The sequence below is a fragment of the Vitis vinifera genome, chromosome 1 (assembly GCF_030704535.1).
Source record: "Vitis vinifera cultivar Pinot Noir 40024 chromosome 1, ASM3070453v1".
NCBI lineage: Eukaryota > Viridiplantae > Streptophyta > Magnoliopsida > Vitales > Vitaceae > Vitis > Vitis vinifera.
The window spans coordinates 21,635,931-21,649,689 of record NC_081805.1 but is presented as its reverse complement, the minus strand read 5'-3'; the positions used below and the strand labels follow the sequence as shown (position 1 = coordinate 21,649,689).

The 13,759-nt window shown below is 29.6% G+C and overlaps 1 non-coding gene across 1 annotated transcript; it reads left to right on the top strand.

The window, feature by feature from the left end:
* The first annotated feature begins 9,913 nt into the window (after nucleotides 1-9,913).
* LOC104880195 (uncharacterized) lies at nucleotides 9,914-13,387 on the top strand. Its single transcript, XR_786524.3, has 3 exons — nucleotides 9,914-10,264; nucleotides 13,051-13,087; nucleotides 13,204-13,387. It is a non-coding gene; the product is annotated as an uncharacterized LOC104880195 (transcript).
* The last annotated feature ends 372 nt before the right edge of the window (nucleotides 13,388-13,759 follow it).

The window sequence follows — 13,759 nt, the reverse complement described above, 5'->3', positions numbered from 1 at the left end:
ACCACGTCCTCCTGGATTTCGCCCAAGGGCATGGGCAAGACATGGACAGGCCACCTTTGCACGCAATCCTAAGCATACCCATATTCTTTTTTTTTTTTATCCTACACACTCACATGTTTTAACAAGTTAGTTTCTTTTTTAAATAATTTCGGACTTTCTAATAATCATATTCTCACTTCCAATCTCACATAATTTCCCAAAAACTTCCAATTTCAAAATTTAATTCTTTAAGAAATCTCATTCCTCAAAAAAAAATTTTTTAAGTTCTAATTCTCAAGTTCATTTTTTTAAATTCCACTTTTAAGTAATTTTTCAAAATTTCGACTTCCGAATTTAATTTTCAATTTCAAAAATTCTAATATTCATGTTCATTTATTTAATCATTATTTCCTGTGAAACCAAGGTTTGATTAATCTTGATTTTGATGATAACAAAACAAGGTTTAAAACTAATTACTATATTTCAAGTGTGATTAGGCAAGATGATTTCCAAAGTGGCAATCATAAAGACAAATCAAGCCAATGAGAAATCATGAAGAAGAAGACCTTCTCAAAGAGAAGTGTTTTTCAAGACTCAAGCTTCATAAGATCTCTTTGTAAGGTTGTTGGTGCACTAGATTTTTCATGCATTACATTCTTTACTTATGCACCAAAATCATCCAAGAGTTATTTTGTTTTAAATATTTTAAGAATTGGATGATTTCATGTTTTCAACTAAAACCTTGTGTTAAATGTTTTTCAAACTTATTTTAAAAGGTTTTAAGTTGAAAAAGTTGGTTGTTGAGCCAAAAAACGGCTCAACCAGTTGAACCGGATGAGGAATCGGTTGACCGCAAGCTCAACCGGTCGAAGTCTGGGAAGACCCCCCGGTTGAGGGTGCAAAAAACTTTCTCTTTCTTTCAGAACGGTTGTTCAATCGGTCAAGGTTGAACCTCAACTGGTTGAGGTCCGGTTGAGGCCCAACGGTCACCTGCCAAGCATTAAATGCTAATGGCTAGTCAACCGGTCGACCCCTAGCTCGACTGGTCGAACCCCCAAACGGCTAGTTTGGTTTTTCTCTTCTATAAAAAGGCTCTAATCTTCATTGTTTAAAAAGTTTAACATTCCCAAACTTTTCTTGAATATATTTGAGCCTTGGAAGAGTGTTTTTGAGTGCACCATTGTTCTAAAACTTGCATATCTTTAGTGCACCATTCAATCCTAGTTTTCTTGTATCATTTGAACTTAAAGTTTTTGTATTAGGATTTTGTGAAATTATTTATTTGTAAATCTTTGAGAGGAAATTTCTCAAGTGTGGGGCATCACTTAAGGGGTTGTTCAAGAGTGGGATATCTCTTGAGAATTATAAAAGGTGCTTGGAGCCAAAAGTCTAAGAGGGTGGATTGGAACCATAATCCAATTGTATTACTTGAAGGCTTGGTTTGGAAGCCTTGAATTAGTGGAACCTCAAGCTTGGGATTGAAGTTAGAGGAGAGTGGATGTAGGTCGAGTTGCGCTGAACCACTATAAAATCTTGTGTTTGTATTCTTTCTTCCCTACTCTTTTAATTTATATGCAATTGTCTTTATATTGTTTATTATATACTTACATATAATTCTCTTACATTCACATAGTTTAATTTGCAAAAAGAGACCATACTCTATTCACCCCCCCTCTAGGGTGATTACCATAGGTTGGATTAACCTAATTTTTCTAACATTTCCGTTATTGTTATTATTCTATTTATTTATTTGTTTATTTATTTTAAAATTCCATCTTTAAACGATTTTTCAAAATTCCGACTTTCGAATTTAATTTTCAATTTCAAAAATTCTAATATTCACATTCATTTATTTAATAATTATTTTCGTTATTATTATTATTCTATTTATTTATTTCTTTATTTATTTTAAAATTCCATCTTTAAAAAAAATTTCAAAGTTCCAACTTCCAAATTTAATTTTCAATTTCAAAAATTCTAATATTCACGTTTATTTATTTAATCATTATTTCCGTTATTGTTATTATTCTATTTATTTATTTTAAAATTCCATCTTTAAACGATTTTTCAAAATTCCAATTTCCGAATTTAATTTTCAATTTCAAAAATTCTAGTATTCATGTTCATTTATTTAATCATTATTTTCGTTATTATCATTATTCTATTTATTTATTTATTTTAAAATTCCATTTTTAAACAATTTTTCAAAGTTCCGACTACCGAATTTAATTTCTCATTTCAAAAATTCTAATATTCACATTCATTTATTTAATTATTATTTTTGTTATTATTATTATTATGTTTATTTATTTAAAATTCCATCTTTAAGTAATTCTTCAAAATTCCGATTTTCAAATTTAATTTCTAATTTCCAAAATATTACTTTTCACATTTATTTATTTAATCATTATTACTTTCGTCATTATTTATTTATTTATTTTTAAAATTCCATCTTTAAATAATTCTTCTATCTCCAAATTTAAATTCCAATTTCTAAAAGTCCAATTTTCACATTTATTTATTTAATTATTATTATTTTTGTTATTATTATTATTATTATTATTATTATTATTATTATTATTATTATTACTATTTATTTTGTAAAATTCCATCTTTAAATAATTTTTCAAAATTTCGATTTCAAAATTTAATTCCCAATTTCTATATTTAATTTCCAATTTCCAAAATTCCAATTTTCACATTCATTTATTTAATCATCATTATTTTCATTATTATTATTATTATTGTTATTTTATTTATTTTTAAAAATTCCATCTTCAAATAATTTACAAGATTCCAATATTCATAATTTAATTTTCATAGTTCCAATTCTCAAATAATTTTAAAAATTCCAATTTCTTTCAAATTTAATTCCCAAAATTCCAATTCTTAAATTTAATTCCCAGGACCCCAATTTTCAAATAATTCTCGAGACTCCAATTTCCAAATAAATTTCAAAAATCTAGTTTTTTTCTCGAACAGTTTTAATTCTACTCTTATTTTCAAATAATCTTCTGTTTCTTTCGATTTTTCATAAGTAAGAATGAGTTTTTCATAATTCCAAAATAATGAAATTTGTGAGACCAATTCATGCAAGATAAATTGGGCTTTGGTTCAGGCCTTACATATGAGATTTCTCTTCTGATTGTTAATTGTTATGCCTAATGAATATTGTTTGATCTTTAACATGCATGCAATATATTTTGTATTTGTTATTGCGGACTAACTCTATTTCGTGATGACGCTTTATTACCTGCTACCAAGGTACGTTCTTGCTCTCACTTTGTTCATTTATTCATTATCATGACTTGCTTTTGATTTGTGATCACTTTGGTATCCATTGATTTTCTTATCAATTGTCATGTTTGCTTAATCTTATTAGTAGAGACCTGTTTTTAGGGACTTAGAGGGATACCACGATCTTTATCGTACCTTCTTGATAAGTAACCTGACCTTCGAACCCCGACTCGGTTTTTCACAGACCTGCTTTTCCAAATAAGGAGTCACATTTAGAGTTTTTCTTTCTTATTTTGTTTTCCCTTTAAAAAAATAAAACAAAAATAAGTGGCGATTTCAAGTTTTTTTCTAAAAAAATCAAATTTTCATAAATAAATAAAAAGAGAGTTTCACCATCGAGTGGGAACACATCGAGCCAAAATATAGGGTCCACAATGATGTTTTTAGAAAACATCTTTTAGTTGTTTTATGAGTATTATTTTAAAAAATAATTATATAAATATGAAAAATAATTAAAAATAAAGCACTATATAAAAGTTATTTTTAGAACATATTTAAAAGTATAGAAAATAAGTTTAAAAAAAATTCCAAATAAACATTAGTTCTATAAAACTATTTTTTAGAACTGTTTTCGAAAACAACCATGAAATAGGAACTTAATTTTTCCTTTTTTTTTTCTTCAACAAATTGTCATCATTCATTTTCTATTGCAATTATTCATGTTTATTTTCAATACATCTTTCTTTAATCCATAGCCACATAATCAAAATCAATGTGAGATTATGAGTAGAATTTGTATCTAATTATTCTATAATATAGACAAAATGATAGATCCAACATATCTATATGGCCATTAGAGCCCTCCCTCAACATGTGATACACAATATCAAATTTAGAAGCATGTCCAAAGAATGGAGATACCTCACCTCCCACCTCAATTTTCAACATTTGCACCACCTTAGATCAAAGAATGTGTTGGGAAAAAAAAACTAGATGGTAAGAACTAATGTAGAACTAAACCGAGCCCAAAACTAACAAGCAAAAGAGGGGAAAAAAAAGAAGAATTTATGCACTTAATGGATTGGAGTGGCTAAAGTGTGATCAAACACTATCCTTAAAGTAGATCTACGATCCTTCGAAATCAATCTCAATGTAACAAGATGCCAGTATCCTACCTCTGAGATTCAATAGCCAAAAGACTCATTTAAGATGCATTACTTGGACAAGGTATAATACAACTCAGAATAGTAGGAGAAGAAATATAGTTAAACAACAAGGGCTGTAGATTTTTATACGAAGGTCGGTTGCAACAATGGCTATGGTGAAGGACTACAATAGTGGCTATGGCAAAGGACTGCAACAAGGACTAAGGTGGAGGACTATAGTAGTGGCAATAGCAGAGGATTGCAATCACTGGAGCAAGGAGATTAGTTTGCAGTGGCAATGGTAGAGGACTACGGTTATTGGAGTAGGGAGATGAGTCTGTAGTGGCAATAGTAGAGGACTACAATAGCAAGAAAGGAGATTAGTTTATAATGGCTAAAAGTATTGTAGTCATTGGAGTATGGAGATTATAGAGGTTGAATTGAGAAGCAAAACACAGAAGTCGAATATGGGAAAGAGACTCTTATGGGGTGGCTTATCTTTTTAAATTCTTTGTAGAAAAGATGAATAAAAGAAAATTAAATTTTTAAACAATGCTCTTTCCTTTAATTTGGAAAAAAAAGGGAAGAAAAATAAATATGAAAAGGACCTCAAATATCAATACTCCACGACTAACATTATGACATACCTTCTAAAACTATTTTAAGTTTAATGTTTTGAAACAAGCTCTAACATTCAAGTGAATCGACCATGTATTTCCAACTTACCGACATTTCCTAAATAAAATTCAAATACAAATAAAGTTTATGATACTCATTATCTATTTACGAAGTTGAAATACTTTTGAAAGTTATATACATTAAATATTATTAGTAAGATCACTAATTTAAATTAAAAAAAATCAAATATTCTAAATTAAATATTATTATACAAGCTTACTTTATATTAAAAAAAAATAGCAAATTCGGGTAGATCAAATATAGATCAGAAAACTTGATTTACACTCACATCAGCCGTAAAAGATTGAAATATTTTTCACATGAGATACATCACTCATACCATCAACCTTAGAAATCTCTTCAAATAATTGTCCTTGTATGTGATTTTAGTTGTTGCATTAATCAAGATTATTACTTCTTCATTTCCTTATTTGACTTTGATGTAGAAGCACATTATGCACATGAGAACATTATTTGAATTGTTGACTCCTCAACAATAAAGCTTGTAAATGTTCAATATTAACTCCATGCACCGGTGATCTCGAGGAGATTGTCATTAAAATTCAAATCTTTTCTCATCGCCTACTGAAATCTTTCTTTTGTACCTATAGCAAGCTTCCCATTCCCCACTCTTTTTGGAGGGAGAATAGACTATTTATCATAATTTTTAATAAGTTTGTATGTGAGACATTTTTGAATGTGCCTAAAAATTAACATAAAAAAATAGAAAAGTAGGACATTAAAAACATCCCATAAGTAGATCGAGCCATGAAATAAATACATTGGGAGAATCATTTCTTAAAAAACAATGTCTAAAATAGGTTAGTTTCCTAAAGAATGATGAAGGGAGGTCATTTTTTCAATTTTAAGAATATTTAAGTTCTTTTAATCAAATATCTCATCATTTTAACTGAAGTCTAATTTTGAAACTAACGTATGTATTCACATGAAGAATACAACAAAAGAGAAGGAAAAGGGTTTGTGTACCTCGTCCACCCGATGAGATTATACATTTTTATTTATTTAAAAATGATTAATTAATTAATTAATTAATTTAAAAAATGATTTTTATTTATTTATTTTCAAGTTGCCACTTATGTAAATTAATCTCATTTAAACCACTAGAAGTAGTTTCAAATGGGGAAAAGTATACAAAGTAAATAACCTAAGAATCATGAAAGTGATTCCTACATATATGACATGAAATGCATTGGATGCATACCCATCTTTGGTGGCATCTTTTAATTAACTTTTACTAAACCTCTATAAAAACAAAAGAAATGAAAATAAAAGGAATGAAGAAGAGATCCATTTGGTTAATAGATTTGATACTATGGACATAACCAATTTAGATTGTTTAAACTTCTTCAAAAAATTTAGTGGGGAAATTGATCACTTGAATGGTATGCAAATATCTATATGATTATTTATTCAAAAGACATAGTCATAAAGTTTACCCTAAAAATTAATTGATAAAAGCTTAGTCTATGGACATGAGGTGTCAAGATTTGGGGGATTACATTGGATATTTTACTGGACTATGGTAGTTTTAAAAAATAATTCTTAAACTACCCTAGTGTAAAAAAATAATTTCAAATTTATCGTAGTTTTTGCAAAAGAGAAAAAAAAACATTAATTTATTTTAATATCGTCCCTTTAAAAGACGTTTTATTTCCTTTGAAGAAAAAAAATCGTTTTTTCAATGTATGATTTCTAAAATTCCTTTTAAAAAAAATTTATAAGCTAAAATAAGAGTCGAATTTTGGGATGAAAAAAAATAAGGGGAGAAGGAGAAAAGAGACGATTTCTACATTAAAAAGAGAAATGGTCTTTTTAAGAGATGGTTTTCAAATTTCATTTTTCCATTTCCTAAAAATATTTTAACTAATAATATATTTATACAATAAAATAATTATTATAAAATTGATTAATTTTATTTACTAAATTTAATATATAAAAATAATTATAATTATTGAGATATTTATCAACAATAATATTTATAAAAATATAAATTATGTTTAACATTAGATATTTAAATTTTTTATATTAAATTAGATATTGATTTAAAAAATATTTTGTTCATTATCTTCAATTTTTTCTTTAAATTAATTCAATTAATTATAACTAATAAAACTAATTTAGTTTTATATTTTTTTATTTATAAGATAAATAATATTTATCTATTATTTTTTGTTTCTTTCACTTTGAAATTAAAAAAAAAAAACTATTATCAATTTTATGTGAAAAAGGAGTTTATAAAAAACAAATTTATTAGTAATTTATTAAATAATTATTTACAAAATTTAACTTTAAATTGACTGTTCATATGAACAAGATTATTGATTTTTTGCATTCATGATAATAATTGATCTTTATCATGCTTGATATTTTATTAATTGTAGGAATGTTTGTTGGTTTTTTAGCATTTACATGAACAATATTATTGGTTTATTTATTTATTTATAATCATGATAGTATGTGACTTTGATTCTTTAATATTAAAAACATTTGATAATTAAGGATTGACTTGGTGTTTATAAGGGTGCCCTGAAGAGGAGAGTTGGGGCATTTTCACCATGAATGAAGGTTCTCGAAAGCGAGTGAAAGTCACCCTACCCTAAAGGGGAACGAAGACTCAGAGCAAGCATGAGAAAGTATACGATAGCACCATCTCTTCGCACTATGGGAGTTCCTTCTACTTGACCGGCTTATTCGTATTTGAATTTCCAGCCCCTCTATTGGTATTGTCGCCTTCCAGCCCGCCCTTGGGTTCCTGCCTTCTATTCACATAACATAGCCCTTCTTCCTTCAACGGCAACCGCAGGGGATATTCTAACAAGAGAAAGAGCAGCTCCCATTCCGACCGCGAGGTGTGAACTTATAAATGAAGCAGTTGATGCCCTGATCCCGGGAATAAGAGAACTTTCTCTTCCAGGTATTTATGATATAGTGTATTTGAATTTCAAAGCTTTTATAAGTTGGATATATAGTTTTTGAAAAAATAATTTCTTATTTTTTTTATTTGATCAATTTTCTTGAAACCTATGACATTAAAAATTGAAAACAGATAAAAATTTTGATATAAAGAACTACCGTGAGTAGGGTGGGACAATCAACTTTGAAGCTCTGTCGACCAATTATGCCATGCTTTTTCTATATCTAAAATTATCATAATAAATTTTAATTTTTAAATAATTTAAATAAAATAGTGATACAATTAAAAGTTTAATTGATTAAAAAAATAAATATATGATAAGTATAAAAACTACGGTGTTAATTTTTTTTTTTCACTTTTTACTTAAAGCAATTTGCTTTAAGATTTTAAATGGTTTGTTTTTCTATTTTTTTTTACTTATTATAAATTTTTAGCTGAATAGAAAAATCTAAAATATTTAGTTTTTTTTAATAAAAAAAGTAATATATTGATATTTCTTTACTTTTTAATACTTAATAGAAATAAAATGTTATAAAAATAAACAACTTAACACTTAATACTATTAAACATTATTTAGTTTTAAATTTTATTTAGGATTAAGTAAAAAACAAATATCATTAAATTAATTACTTAATTATAAAAATATAAATAATTCAAAGAAACTGGAAAGATAATCTTATATTATTATATTATATTTAAATATATCATCTTATAATAATAATAAATTATTATTATTATTATTTTGAAAAAAGAAAGGATAAAGTTGGGAGTTGTGAGACTTGATACATGTCCCTAGACAAGAAAATGTGAGCAAAGCCCAAGAAACACAAGGAAATAGGGACATTTGAGAAGAGATAAAATCACTTTCAACGAGGAGATAGACTTGTTTCTTTCCAAATTATTTTAAAAAAATAGTATAATATTTTTTAAAACAAAATTTGATCCAAAAGTTGAAATATTCTAATCTATTTTATGTATTTTTAAAATTAACTTCAAATTATAATACCTTATTTTCTACTATTCTCTATATTTATATAATTAATTTAAAAAAAAAAGTAAAAATAATTAAAATATATTTTTAAAAAAAATCTTAATTGTCTACACATTTTTTTTGAAAAATAATTCTTAAACAAATTTCAAAGTACTAATTTAGTATATACTAAACTCTCAATCTCCACAGTTGAATAAATATAGAAAAAAATCTAAACCATTTGATAAAGGTGTACAAATGATGGACTTAACGTAAAAAAATGGAATAGTATACAACAAATGAGATTAAAGTACAAATAAATTAAATGAGTATAAAAAAGAACAAATTTAAAGAAATAAAACCTAAATGCATATGTGACACGATCTAATTGATTGTGATGTATTATATTTAAGGCATAAAAATCATAATATAAAAAATATGATGAGATATAAATAATTTAGCAAGAGTAAAAAAATGATTAATAGAGGAATAATATAACTAATATATAAATAATGGGATGATGATACAAAAATTCAATAATGTAGATTTTAGGTAGGATGGAAATTTTCTTCTTTCGGATTATTTGATTAAAAAGTTCGTTGAAAATCCAATTTTGGAAATCTAACATTTCATTTTTTACCCGATTTTGACAAAATGCCTTTATTATTATTATTTTGGTAAAAATAATATTTTTTTATATATATTATAAATATTTGAAATAGTAAAGAGCATTTATGTCAAAATATGTTATTCTTCAAATAAAAATATTGGAGTAGATAAATTCACAAAAGTGGGGAGTATTTCATCTCTATTAACTAATTATTATTATTATTTTTAACCCTATTATTAAAAGAAGACACATAATTCTATACTTTTACTGCCCTTTGAATATAAGCCCACAGGATTGGGCTAAGGAGCAGGAGGGCCAGGCCCACCAGGAGCAACCAAATGACTACCTGTTCATCTTCCCAAGACATATCTGTTGTAACTTTTGTACCTTCGCCTCCTTGTGCTTTGTCTGTCTCAGCCCCTTGCATATTTATACCATAGAAGGATCTCATTTGCTTCTATAATGTTCAATCCAAGCTTCAATCACAAGACCCACTTCAGAGTTTTGTATTTCCTCTTCGAATTTTGAAGTATAGAAGGAGAGATGATGATGATGATTGGTGTTGCTAGTGTGCAAGGCTTGATTGATTTAGTGGTAGCAGGGATTTCTTTGATGATTTGTTTGGGAATTTTTGCATTCATTGCTTCTATTCTTTGCTCTGCTGCTTTCTTCCACCATGCCAAGGAGGTCTCTTGATCCATGCATCCGAGGTATATTCTTTCTTCAAATTTACCCAAATCATATCAGAATCGTGCTTTTTTTTTTTTTTTGTTGGTTTCATTGTATTATACTGCTGCATCCATAGTAATTTTATCATGGGGTTCTTGAGTCACGAGGCCTTTCATGGTGGGTTTTAGGAAAAATTGAAGGTCGATGCATTTGTTTCTCAATTAATTGAACATTTCTGTTGTGAATGTGTGTTTCTGTCGTTGGACTTTCAAGTGTTTTTATTTTCTGGGTTTGTCAGTTGTTAGTGGATTGATTCAGGCTTGATTCATTTTCCTGGAGTTATTATCATAGTTTGGTTTTTAGGGAGATACCCTTTTGAGTTAGATCAGCCTTTGGACCTTTTATTTGTATTCATTTGTTCTTTTGGCTTTTCAATTTTCTTGTCGTCCATTTTTGTGGGTTTGATAGCTGAAATTTGGTTTACTCAAACTGACATGAATTTATTTTTTAACTCCCAGAGAATATTATTAAAGTCAAGTGTATTGAACATTTTCTATCTAGATGAAGAGGCACTTGAGGGATTAGTTCTTGTCTTATTGTCAAATTTGGTCTTACATATTGAAACTGCAGCTTTGCAAATTTAGTAAAGCCTAATCCACATCATTGATTACTTAACCTGGAGAAGATAATTTACACTACCTGTTCCATGACCTCTAGTGCCATGGTCATCAACAACTGCACCATTGCCACAAGATCATACCTACCTGGCCACCGACAACCATGAAAATTTACTGCCTCCTGTCAGCTGGCACCATTAATACCAACACCTTCTCGTCCACCTCCCAAGCGTCACTCTTGCCACCATTGCACTATGACAGTGGCCAACACCAAGACTGACGAAGTAGCTTCACCTATATCATTGCCTCGCCTGTTTGTCTCATTTTCCACCACCACCACCACCACCACCACAGTGGCAGGTCATCGCGTCCTTCCTCCTTTAACTGTGACCATCCCCAAAGCACCACAACTAATCGTGCATGTGCTTTGCTTGTGTATTGTAATTTGGAAAAGAAAAGGAAAATTATTGGAAGAGGTAGAACTTCTTATGCTGAGGAAGTTTAATGGATCTTCAAAATTAGTAATCATTTAAATCTTCAAAAGAGAACTGTGGTAACATGTAAACTGAGACAATGAACTTACAGTTGCCTTGCTTGGGCCATTCTCTGGTGCAGTGGTAAAGGATTTAGGTTGTCAACTGTCAATGGGAAGCTTTGGTCTTGAGAGCAGCCAATTCAAGCAAAAATTCCAAAAATAAGGACCGCATTCAACTCACCACTCCTCGGTCTCCATTTCAAGTAACGAGCCATGCCTTACTTTGCCAATGAAATACAATTGTGTTTAGTGGTAGAGTTATGATAGGCCCAAGGGCCACTTCCACCCACCCGAGTGAAATGTCTGATCGGAAAGATTCGGCATAAGAAATATGCATAATGGGGGATTTGAAACCCTACTAAAAGGACTCATAAGTTACCATTAAGCTACACTGAGCAGTTTTGCCTTCCCCCCACTCCACTTGAAATAAATTCCTAAATTATTGAGCCGCTCATGCCCCTTGTGCAAACTAATTTTCTGGCTCCACCACTGGTCATGTTAACATATTTTTAAAATGCCAATGATGTAAGGTGAAGGCAAAAGCCATGCTGTCCACTATTATTTATTTTACATTTTTATTCATTTAATGATGTCCCTTCTAACAATGTTTTAGGATATTGCTCTCTCCCCCATCATTCTTTATTTCTTTCCCACCTGTTCCTCATTAAGATGATAGAGTTTAAACTGAACTTTCAAAAGTTAAACCAACTGAAAAGGTCTTTAACTATATTTGCTAGAGCTTTTAGCTTTTTCATGGGTAGTGTTTTTGTGCACATGAGGGGGTGGGGGACTTTGGCCACAGGAGTTTCAATAAGTCACTGAACCTTTGCTGCTCTAGTTTAGAGAAAACAACATCTATGATTTAGATGAAATTCATATGCACTAGCTACATGTTCCCTTCACCAGTTCAAGGGATGTAAGAAAAGATGCCGTCTCAATATCCTGAGTTGGTTTGATGTTCCATGGTTGCAAAAGGATTTGACAAATGATAGATAAATCTTTTGGGGAGAAGGATCAAACTGTCACTTTTGGAATTCTAAGATAAAAGAAAATGGTTGAGAATTTTGTCTCCTCTTTTATATTTTGGGTAAAAGCTATTAAGGAAGAAGAAAATTGATACACTTTCTACTTATATTTTAGAGGGTGGGTTGAACTTTGAAGTCAGCATGAATATGAACCAAGAAAGATGAAGTGTCTGGAAGGAGCTTGCATCATTTAGATGATCACTCAAGCAAGTAGTTGCAGTCCCAAAGAGACTAATTCTAGTGTTGTTCATATTTCCAATGGCCTGTGATATTTCCTAATATCCCATGTGTTAAGATCCTCAGATTAAAATTATACAATAGTGAGGAGCAAGCCCTATGGTAAAACTGGCGTAATAGAATATAATGATATGGATTATGCAGAATGTTAAACTTTAAAACGCCCTGTTCTTTCTTCTACACTAATTTCTTGGCTATTGATATCACTACAGATTTACTACAAAATGTGCTGTCCAAATGGAAGTTCCAGCAAAATCAGCATTATGTCTGTGACAGCTGTTCTAGTCTGTTCTAGTTATCTCTTCGTGATTTGATATATTGTTAGGTTCATCTCATGTTGTGTCATTAAACCAATTTGTGAAAGGGAATAAGTGAATGATTATTAATTTTGATATTCTTGTTTGTCATTGTAGGAATCAATATTGACTATAATGCTAAGTTGAATAAATGGTAATGTGTTTTTACATTTGTATTAAATCTCATGTGGATTCTCACCTGCTTTCGAATATGCGATTTGGCACCCTTCAAAGGCAAACATAACTGTGCATCTGATTTAATTGTTTCAGGTGTTTCCAAGGAGGTACATAGATGAAATGTTGAAATGCAGTACTTCTCTGCAATTGCTACAAGAATATGTTAACCACTACATAGACCGAGTTCCCTCTCTGAAACTCTCGCTCACTTGTATCAATGAGAATGTACCATGCAGTGTTCAACAATTAATAAAAGTCTTTGGAGACATTAGACTCTTGTTGTAGTGTTGAGTTCATATTGTTGTGTATGATTTGGTATATCAGGTGCTACAATCCTACTATTAGTCTTAGGTATCAAATATTTCTTGGGAGGTCTTCAGACAGTGATGAGATGATTTCCATTCTCATTTCCTTGCAGTCCAAGGTGTGGGGTAGTAAAGGAGCAAATTTGTAGAGGAGATTTTGATGGGATATGTATTTTGGGTTTGGGTAAACTTAAGCATGTCGCCAACGTTCATCTTGAGACAGGATTAATTACTTAGCTTCCTTGTTCATACGACGCTGATTCGAAATTGTCTTTCATCCTCATGCATAACTTATATGCATGCACTTCATATTAGCTTCGCATGGAGTACACGCCTAGAAATAT